Here is a 10,890-nt window from a genome sequence, read left to right as displayed (position 1 = left end):
AGTCTGAAAAGCTATCTTAGGGACATCGGATGCCCTAATCCTCAATTGATGGTAGCCAAAAAATCGATCTTGGAAAATACCTTGAAACCCTGAAGCTGATCAAATAAGTCATCAATCCTTGACAATGGATACTTGTTCTTGATGGTAACTTTGTTTAACTATCGATAATCTATTCACATTCTCATTGATCCATCTTTCTTCTTCACAAACAACAAGGGCGCACTCCGGGGCGAGACACTAGGTCTAATAAAGCCCTTATCAAGAAAATCTTGCAATTGCTCCTTCAATTTTTTTAACTCTTGCATGGCCATTCGGTATGGCGGAATGGAAATGGGAGCCAAATCAATACAAAAGTCGATATCTCTGTCGGGTGGCATCCCCAACAGGTCTACAGGAAATACCTCTGGAAACTCTCGGACAACTGGTACAAAATCCATGGAAGGAACCTCCGTACTAGAATCGCGGACATAAGCCAAATAAGCTAGAAACCCCTTCTCGACCATACGCCGAGCCTTCATATAAGAGATAACCCTTCTAGTAGAATGGCCAAGAGTCCCTCTCCACTCTAATCGAGGCAACCCTGGCAAAGCTAAGCTCACCATATTGGCGTGACAATCCAATATAGCATGATAAGGTGATAGCCAATCCATACCCAATATGACATCAAAGTCTACCATATCAAGAAGCAAAAGGTCCAAACTAGTCTCAAGACCCCGAATGGTAACCATACACGAATGATAAGTGCAGTCTACTACAATAGCATCTCCCACAGGTGTGGATACATACACGAGGGTACTTAAAGAATCATGGGGCACAACCAAATATGAAGCAAAATAGAAGGACACATATGAATAGGTAGAACCCGGATCAAATAGAACTGAAGCATCTATACTGTAAACTGAAACTGTACCTGTGATGACAATGTTAGAAGACTCGGCCTCAGGCCTGGCTAGGAAAGCATCACATCAGGGGTGGTTCCCACCACTCTGAATTGCATATCTAGGACGGGCCCTAGTTGACCAGTCTCCACCTCTAGGGGCCTAACCACCACCTCTAGCTGCCTGACCCCTGCCTCTAGTTAGCTGAGTGGTCAGTGAAGCACCCAGTGCCGGGACCATGGCACAAAAACCCTGATACTAAAAACTTCTCGATGCTCGAGGGCAAAATCTAGCAATGTGCCTCGGATCACCACAAGTATAACAAGACCTCGACTACTGACCCTAAAACTGATCCTGTCGGCCTGAGTAGCCACCCTGTAAACTCTGGAGCAGATGTGCACTAATAGGAGCTGGTGGTGCACTGTAGGCTAGCTGATTAGAATAATGCATATTAGGGCCACGGCCACACGAAGCACCGTGGGATGCCTGGAAATGCTGAATGAAACATCTTGAGAGGATGGCATCTACCAAAAGTACCCCTGCCTCCATATGAGGCACCACTAAATTTGCCAGAATGACAAGGTCTCTTATCCGATCCCTGACCACTCCACTGAGCTAGAACCATCTCGACTCGCCTGGCAACATTGACAACCATCTGAAAAGAAACCTCACTCCCAGTCTCCTTGGCCATCTGTAACTTGATAGGATAAGAAAGTCCCTCAATAAACCTCCTCACCCTCTCTTTCAGTAGGAAGCAGAAGAATAATATGACTGGCCAAATCCACAAATCGGGCCTCGTACTGAGTGACTGACATAGAGCCCTGTTGAAGACCTTCGAACTGCCTCCGATAGTCCTCTCTCAATATGACAGGAAGGAACTTCTCGAGAAATAGCTGAGAGAACTGGTCCCAAGTGAGAGAAGGCGACCCAGTTGTCCTAGTTAACACATATCTCTCCACCATTTCTTGGCGGAACCCGAAAACTGAAATACAGCAAAATAGACCCCATGGCTCTCCACTATGTCCATGTTTCATAACACCTCATGACAGATGTCCAGATAGTTCTTGGGATCCTCTAAAGATGCACCGCTGCAATGAACTGGGAAAAGCTTGGTAAACCTATCCAATCTCTATAAAGCCGCAGAAGACATAGCTGATCCATCACTGGTCTGTGCCTCAACACCCGACTGAACTACCCCAACTAGCTGGGCTACTGGGGTATGGAACTGGGGAGCGATCTGGTCTGGAGTGTAAGTAGAGGGAGTTTGTGCTTCTCCCCCAACTTGAGAGTTGGTTGGCGCTACAGGAAATGTACCGGCCTGTGCCACACTCTCCATAAGGCCCACTAGACGGACCAAAGCATCCTGAAGCACTAGGGTAGCAATGAACCCCTCTGGGACCTGAGTTGGTCCTGCTGGAACAGCCTGGGCTAGAGCCTTCTTATCAAACTCCACCTGAGGCTCCACTGCTGGTGCTGCTGCTCGGGCTCTAGGTTGAGCCCTGCCCCTACCTCAGCCTCTAGCACGGCCTCAGCCTCGACCTTTGCCCCTTGTAGGAGCTGCCACTGGGCGCTTTGGCTGCTGCTCAGCTGAAGATGCGATACGTGTTCTTGCCATCTGCGATAGAACAAGAGTAGAAGAGTTCAATTAGCAATGGGAGAACCAAATCGCACGACAGAGAAGAATAGAAGTGAAATTTGTTCCTAAACTTCATAGCCTCTAGAAGATAAGTACAGACATCTCCGTACCGATCCTCCAGACTCTATTAAGCCTACTCGTGAATTGTGAGACCTAGGCGACCTAGTGCTCTGATACCAACCTGTGACGACCCGAAATTCCCACCGTCGGGATTGTAATGGGGCCTAACATTCCACTTCCTAGGCAAGCCAACGTTAGAGGACTATTAAGCCAAACCTTATTCAATTCAACAAATAAAGTAAATAAGCTAAAGTGAAATATAGTGAGTGCAGAATAATATAATAACTTCATCATTTACTACTACCTGGATCTGGTGTCACAAATTCACAAACATTCTAGGATTTACTACAAGTAAAAGTTTGAAAGAAATACAACTGTTTGAATGAAAGAAACCATAAAACAGAAGAGATAGACGGGGACTTCAAGGTCTGTGAATGCTGACAAATCTACCTTGAGTCTCCGGTGGTCCAGTCCGAGCTGCTATGCCTCTCGATCAATTGAGACCAATACCAAAATCTGCATAGGAAGTGCAGAGTGCAGTGTCAGTACAACTGACCCCATGTACTCGTAAGTGTAGAGCCTAACCCCGACGAAGTAGTGCCAAGGCTAAGACAAGACACCCACAAATAAACCTGTGAAATTTAACAGTATATGTACGAAGATAACGGCAAATAAAAGTTAGACAAGTAATATCGGGAGGGGGACATGTTGAGGGGATCACAAGATAAAGAATCACAACAGTAATAAGAACTTGATCAACCAATATATCTTAAATAGATAGAAATAAGTAAACACAGTAAAGGAAAATGCATGACATCATCCTTCATGCTTTTACTCTCAACCTCACCATATGAAACAATAGAAATCGCACGGCATCAATCCTCTAACGTTGGCTTGCCTAGCAAGTGAAATGTTCGGCGCCATCACAGTCCTGGCGGTGGAAATTCTGGGTCGTGACAAGTAATATCGGGAGGGGGACATGCTGAGGGGATCACAAGATAAAGAATCACAGTAGAAATAAGAACTTGATCAACCAATAAATCTTAAACAGATAGAAACAAGTAAACACAGTAAAGGAAAATGCACGGCATCTGTCACGATCCAAAATCCACTAGCCATGATGACACCTAACCTAACCCGCTAGGTAAGCCAATTAACAATTATCCATTTCCATTTAACTTAATAAAACAATTAAACAAGAAATTATTTAAATCTTATACATTTCCAAAGGAGTGACAATACAAATAATGAGCTTCTAAGAGTAGAGATTTCAAAACTGATAGGAAATAAATACATCTTCTGTTTGAAAAATACATAAACAGAGTTATATATTCTAAGGCTACCATGAACAAGAGGCAGCTACAACAGGAACGCAGGTACACCTTCAAAACCAGCAACCCTCGAACACAGCAACATCGGCATCTGGGATCTGCACGCAATGTGTAGGAAGTGTAGTATGAGTACAACCGACCCCATGTACTAAGAAAGTAACAAACCTAATCTCAGGTTGAAAGTAATGACGAGCTAGAACATAGGTCAGGTCCAACACCAATAACCGAATAGCAGTTCATAACAATGTACAACAAATAAATAAAGAAATAGCTCAGAAATAAAGTGCTCAGCCTTTTCATTATTTTCCGAAAATAGTTCCACTTTCCAAGTATACCAATGAAAGCCTAAATCTTTTACCGAAATCCTTAAAAATATGAGTAAATTTGAGAACTGTAACCTTTTCCCAAAAATCCTTTCAATAGTAAATATGATGTTTCATTTTTTTTCCAGATAGCATGTGTGAAATACCTTTCTATAATCACATATCAATGTGTGTAAAAAGTCATGAATGACGTGATACCGTATAGCATGAGGAAAATGCATCTATATGCATGTATGTCATGTGCATGTCAAATGCGATGCGACTGAGCAATAAAACCATATGCATCCTCTCAAAGTATCAATTCACTCAATTCTCCTAGTCACTCAGTCCTCATAATTACTCAGTCCCCCCAATCACTCGGCACTCGCATTCAGTAGATACCCGCACTCATTAGGGGTGTGCAGGTTCCAGAGGGGCTCCTTCAGCCTAAGCGCTATAACAAGCCAATCATGGCATAAATCAATCAGGCCCTCGACACTCAAGCATAAATCGATAAAACATGTTGCGGCGTGAAGCTCGATCCCATAAATATACTCACCATCAGTCCCTCGGCCTTACTCAATCATAAGTCAATAAAACATGTTGTGGCGTGCAGCCCGATCCCATAAATATCCTCACAATCAGGCCCTCGGCCTCACTTAGTCATCAATCTCTCCAGTCTCCCGAGCTCTTAATGTCATGAAACTAGCTCGACAACAATGATATGATGTATCAATAAATAACAACGGAGACTGAGATATGATATGAATGCATGAATATGACAGAGTATGAAATATCAATGAAATCAGTAAGGTGACAGCAAGAAACGACCACATAAGTCATAATACATCATACAAAGATACTCATGCCCTCAAACAGCCGAGCGGAGTGCAAATGCTCAAAATGACTGGTCGGATCATTACATCCTCCCCCACTTAAACATACGCTCATCCTCGAACGTGCCCAAAGTTGTTCCAAAAGCCATCAAATCGCCATGTAACCTCACTATGCACATACCCGAGGGTGATCCCACGTCACCCTAACCCATATAGGTCTGATAACACAACATGACTGAAATTGCTTATTCTACCTAGCCCATACGCCTTAAAATACAATTTCCACCTCTAAAATTTCTCTATGAGATCAGAATCTTGCATATATACACTGTATAAATCTGAACAAGCCATAACCATAACCCAAGATAAAATCACATGATATATCACCTAACTCAAACACTCATAGCGATAATTTCTAATCACAATAACTGCTCAAAACAACCCAACACTGGTAATAAATCTCTTATCAAATAGAGCCTTGTTCTAACACCCTCATTAGCCAACGATGAAAGAAACACGCAGAAACTCATAACCACTCACCAGATCAACAAGTTGTGGAACTCCCTCTTCTTGGATAGGAACTATAGCAAATTTCTAAGTCGTTTAGCATCAATATCCTTCCAAATATACCGCAATCAGATTCGATCGCACCCATTCTAGGCCCAATGACCTTATCTCATCCAACACGACCACTCCAGTGACATGACACATCAATATAGCTTAAAGCCACAACCCGTGCACCAAATAGCAACATTCCAAATATACTCAATCCTGAAAATGCCTCAAACAAGAGGACTGTCCTGCCAGCTTAATAAATACCATCACAACACCATGAAAAGAGCCTAGCACACACCGTAGAACCAAAACAAACAAATATAACACAAAGGATCATGCCTTAATATAACTTCCCTACAATGTGTAGCCCGATCCAAATGCTGGTTCACATTATATACCTCGAGCCACCCTGCTCAAAATCCATAATCACTCAAAATTTGATATCAAGTACCCAAAGTGCATTACCCTAACCACGGAGAGCAGATAGCACAATGCTACCATCCGGAAGGAACATAGCCAACGCGCAACCAATAACACAATACCGGAATACTCATCTTGCTCGAACTTCCGCTATAAGCCCAAATAGAACCGCACCATGTGTGCATAAAACAACTGAATCACAAATCCTCGTAACATAGAAGAGTAACTCATAGATAGTTTAAGAAGAAGAATAAGCTCAACAAAAACCGAATGGCACGTCCCTCAATAATGGCAATATGTAGCTAACCAATCCGACTCGGTGCAAAACACACATCCATATCGGGCCTACCAATGAACCCCAAATCAACTCTCGTCACCCACAATAGATAAATAACCCTCTGAAAGTCCACAATAACTGAATCACAACACATACTATCTTTTGATTAACCTGCGCTACATTTCACAGTCCAAAACCACGAAACAATCTACTCATGAGAACTCCTAGTCTCCAAATCCATAGAACACACAAATCACCATATCTGATCTCAACTCCATCGCCTGAATGCCTAGCACTTATCCAATATGCGATCATCCCCAAGGAATATTTTTATAATTCTTTTATGCCACATGGAAAAATTTGAATATCAGCAATCGATTAACTAGGAGAGCGCCACAATACCAATGAAGTATCCATAATCAAAATACATTGCCCCTTCTGAAATGTATATTCTCATCAATCCATACCAAATAGTAATATCATTTACCTAGTCATCTGAAACTGTCCATGCTGCCTAAGAATTTTTATGATCTTCCCTTCAAAACTGATCTGTGACCTTGTTCATGCAAATCTCCATCCCACACAACATACCATATATAACATGTCATCATATGAAAAATACGAGAACCTCATAATCCACTCCGAATCACAAGCAACTACATACTCAATTATCCAAGGACCTTCAATTTGATTTCATCCAGGAGAAAATCACTATACATCACATTCCCCACACGCCAGTAGGAAATATACATCTCTAACCATGGTAGAAACCATCAAGAACTCTCCGAATCCCATTTGCACAAAACAACCCATCAAGACTGAACTCCTCTAACTTAACCAGGCTACGGAGGTGATCGGTTCCCAGCCTGCACTATTGTAGAATAGCAAGGATGGTCGATGTAGTTTTACCCAACAAAGGCCGAGATCGAATCCACAGGGAGTTAATTAATTTTGAGTTAGGTTTATATTCGAGTAGAGATGCGGGTTTTGCTCTTAATTGTACTTCCACAAATGGTTGGTTGTTTTCTACTTCTACTTCTATTCTATAACAAGCAATATTTGAAACTAAGTACAATATTTTTGTTGGTTGTTTTCAAAGATAAAGGGACTAGGGTAGTGGCTTCTGCCTAGGTGGATATTTAATGGGTTGCAAGAATCTAGGGCAATCATGTGATTAATTAGGGTTATAGGATAAGTACTCACTCTATACCTCTCGGTAGTTTGAGTGATTTTGCCCAATTTGGCTTTCTCAAGTCCAAATGGGTATTCATGCAATTCAAGTGAATTTAGCTCAAGTCGGGTATTACTATCTCTAGGTTTAACCCTGTAGTTGGGGCTATCAATTTCTTGAGTTCACCCCAATTCTTTGTTAGCCTAATTTTCCTAGACTTAGTCCCACTTTCTCAAGTAGAGAATAAGTCATAAAGGCATGAATTAGTGTTTGCAACCACCAATTCCTTACTTCTAGCAAGAACTAGGCTAAATACTACTAACCCATACACATTCAAGCCCTAAAATTCAAGACCCATTAAATACCTGCACTAGGGTTGGATCAAAACCCTAGCTATGGGTTTAGCTACTCATAAAAATTGTAGAAATCAAAGATAAAGAGAAGATATAATCCATAATGCTAAATTAAAAGATGAAAATCTAAAGTTATAAGGCAAATCTTGTACAAAATTTCCCAAATAGGAAAAACTAGCCGTCTCACGTACTCAGCAGAATATAACATGACCTAAAAATGTGAAAAAGATCTATTTATACTAGGTTGAAATTTTCGGACAAAAATGTCCTTGCGGAGGGTTTCACGGCCACGTAATTCTGATCGCGACCGCATTCTTTCTTTCACGGCCGCGTAATATTAAGCGCGGTCCACATTTCTTTGCCTCTGAGACTGAGCTAGAATTTGTTTCGCAGACTACGTAATTGTAATCGCGTCCGCGTAATTTTGACGAGGTCCGCACTTAACATTTTTGCCTTTTTAGTGAGCTCTCTGAACCTGAGCAAACACGGTTAGTGAAATAGCAATCGTGGCCGCAGTGGTATTTTCATGGCCGCCAATTTCTAGCGCGGTCTGCGTCCATGTCTATGCCCAAAACCACATCTCCGATTCTGCCTTTCGCTGTTTGCGAATTCATGACCACGTCCACGGTGACACTTTCGCGGCTGCACTTTTCTGTCGCGGTCCGTGTTCTATAGTCTTGGCCCAGTCTTGGTATTTGTTCATGTTTTGACTCCTTTATTAGTTGAACATGGCCACTTTGGATCATTTTGAACAATCCCTGCAAGCAAGCATATTATGTTAGTTTTCGGGACTACCTTTCATTTTAAGCCCAAAATGCAAGTAAAAAGAGAGCAACTAATGGTTAAAAATCTCTACTTATCAACTCCCCCAAACTTAAGCGTTTGCTTGTCCTCAAGAAAATAAGGTAATTCCCACCCCCACTTCAACAAAACTGAAGGATATTTCAGATGCCTTAATGTGAATCAAACATGCATCAGTTGGGACTAATAATTACCCTTAACACAAATGAATTATCAACAACACACAACCATTTTAGTACCATAGCTCTAGTGGGACACAAGAGTATCAAGAGTTGGCTTAACTCACCAAGGAAACTCGCTCTACTACGTAGGTCATTGTGGAACCCAAACTCTTCCTCCTCTACTCTCCATAAGCAAATCTCACTTTAGATTGTAGCACTCAAAACAAGGATTCTGAAGAAGTGCACTCATCTCTCACAAGGGAATGTCACAAGTCTGGCTCTAAGTACCATAAGCTTTCCCTTTATGTAAGTCACTACTAATGTAAGCTCATTCAACTCGAAATCTTATAGGGCTTTTGCGGGAATGTAATGAAGGCTTTTGGTTCAAGGTAGAACTTATTGGCATATGATGGTTTTCTCTTTCCTTAGGCACTCCATTTTCTCAAATCGGCTCACACTTTCTTGACTCTTTGAGTCATTTTCTTCTTCCTTAGTGGAACTAGAGAGGCACACTATTACATCTCGCATTTTTCGTACGTTAAAATTTTGTCTTCAATTAATTGACATAAACTCTGGGATGAGATTATTTTAAGGTTAGCATATTTATGCTATTTATAACAAGGATTATTTTAAGGTTAGCATATTTATGCTATTTATAATAAGCAATAAGTAAGTGCCATGAAGGAAATGGTACACGAATTAAAGAAAATGAGTTTCGTTGAAGGTTGTTGAATTTGGATAAAATACGGTTCGAGCTATAATACCCGATAGTTATGGACTAGTACCATACAAGGTACTATATAACCACGCTAATATGATGTATAAGGTGTATTAAAAATGAGTAGTATTTTAAGTAAGTCGAGATAATTCTTAATTATGTGGGTAATTAGTTAATTATTAGGTAATGAGATATTACCTAATTAATTAGGGATATATGTGATAATGACTAAATGTGGCAGCCCCTCCATTTAAAATGAGTGACTAATGACCTTAATTGAAAGGTGACATTATAACGTGTAAGTCATTTAGCATTTTGGCTTCATTAGACTTAAAGAAACAAAGTAAAGGATCTTAGAGCATTTTTCCTAAATGAACAATTTCAAACAGACGTCCCTCAAATCTAGCAAGTTTATGAAAGAGATCTTATAACATCTTCCTAAATTCAAACATTAAAACAGGCGCTATAATCTAGCAAGTTCAACAAAATTTCTTGCGACAAAACAATTCCAACGAGAATTATTGAAATCATAGCAACGTAAAATTTTGCGGTTCTAAAGGAGTATGGTGCAACCTTTTTCCAAGAATATCATACGAGTTTTTCCCTACTCCAGGTATGTTAAGTCTAAGCTCTTCCTTCATTTGGCATGATCTCGTAATTATACGAGTTTGATAACGAGACATAAAGAAAAATTCATATTCCGGAACTTATGTATATTTTCCTAGTCTTGTAAGTGATATTATTCTCCTTATCGGAAATTCATATTTGATTGAGTGTTTTCTTTTTCCAGTCAAGAGAGCAGAAAGTCTATATTTACAATATTACAGTATTTTTATTACTATCGAGCTATAATTGATGGGCAAGCTCCTATTGAGCAACCTCTGATCAGATGGTAAGCTATATACCGAGCCTATTGTGGCCAAGCACCTATGAACAAGCCCAGTTAGCCGAGATACAGAGCCTAGTATGGCCAAGTGCTTATGAGCGAGCCTACTACGGCGGAGCAGTTATATATATATATATATACTGAGCCTTATAGGGCCGGACAAGGTCGGGCAACTATTTTACTTACTATATTGAGAAAGTTGAGTCAGTATCAGCAGGTAAGCATATGTTCAGATTATCAATTTAGTTTCAGCTTTCTGTATATTGCCTTACATACTCGGTACATTATTTTGTACTGACGTTCCTTACTGGGGGCGTTACATTTCATGCTTGCAGGTTCAGACAGACAGACGGGTAGACCTCCTCAGTAGGTATTGCCCGACTTCAGCTTTATCGGTAAGCTCTCCATCCTTCGAAGTTGCCAGGTCTAGAATTTTTGTGTGTATCTTATGTATGTATGTAGATAGGTTATTGGTAGGTCGGGACCCTGTTCCGATCACAGTACA

Source organism: Nicotiana tabacum, chromosome 7, assembly GCF_000715075.1.
Source record: "Nicotiana tabacum cultivar K326 chromosome 7, ASM71507v2, whole genome shotgun sequence".
In the NCBI taxonomy this organism is placed as follows: Eukaryota; Viridiplantae; Streptophyta; class Magnoliopsida; order Solanales; family Solanaceae; genus Nicotiana; species Nicotiana tabacum.
This window is presented reverse-complemented; position numbering follows the sequence as displayed.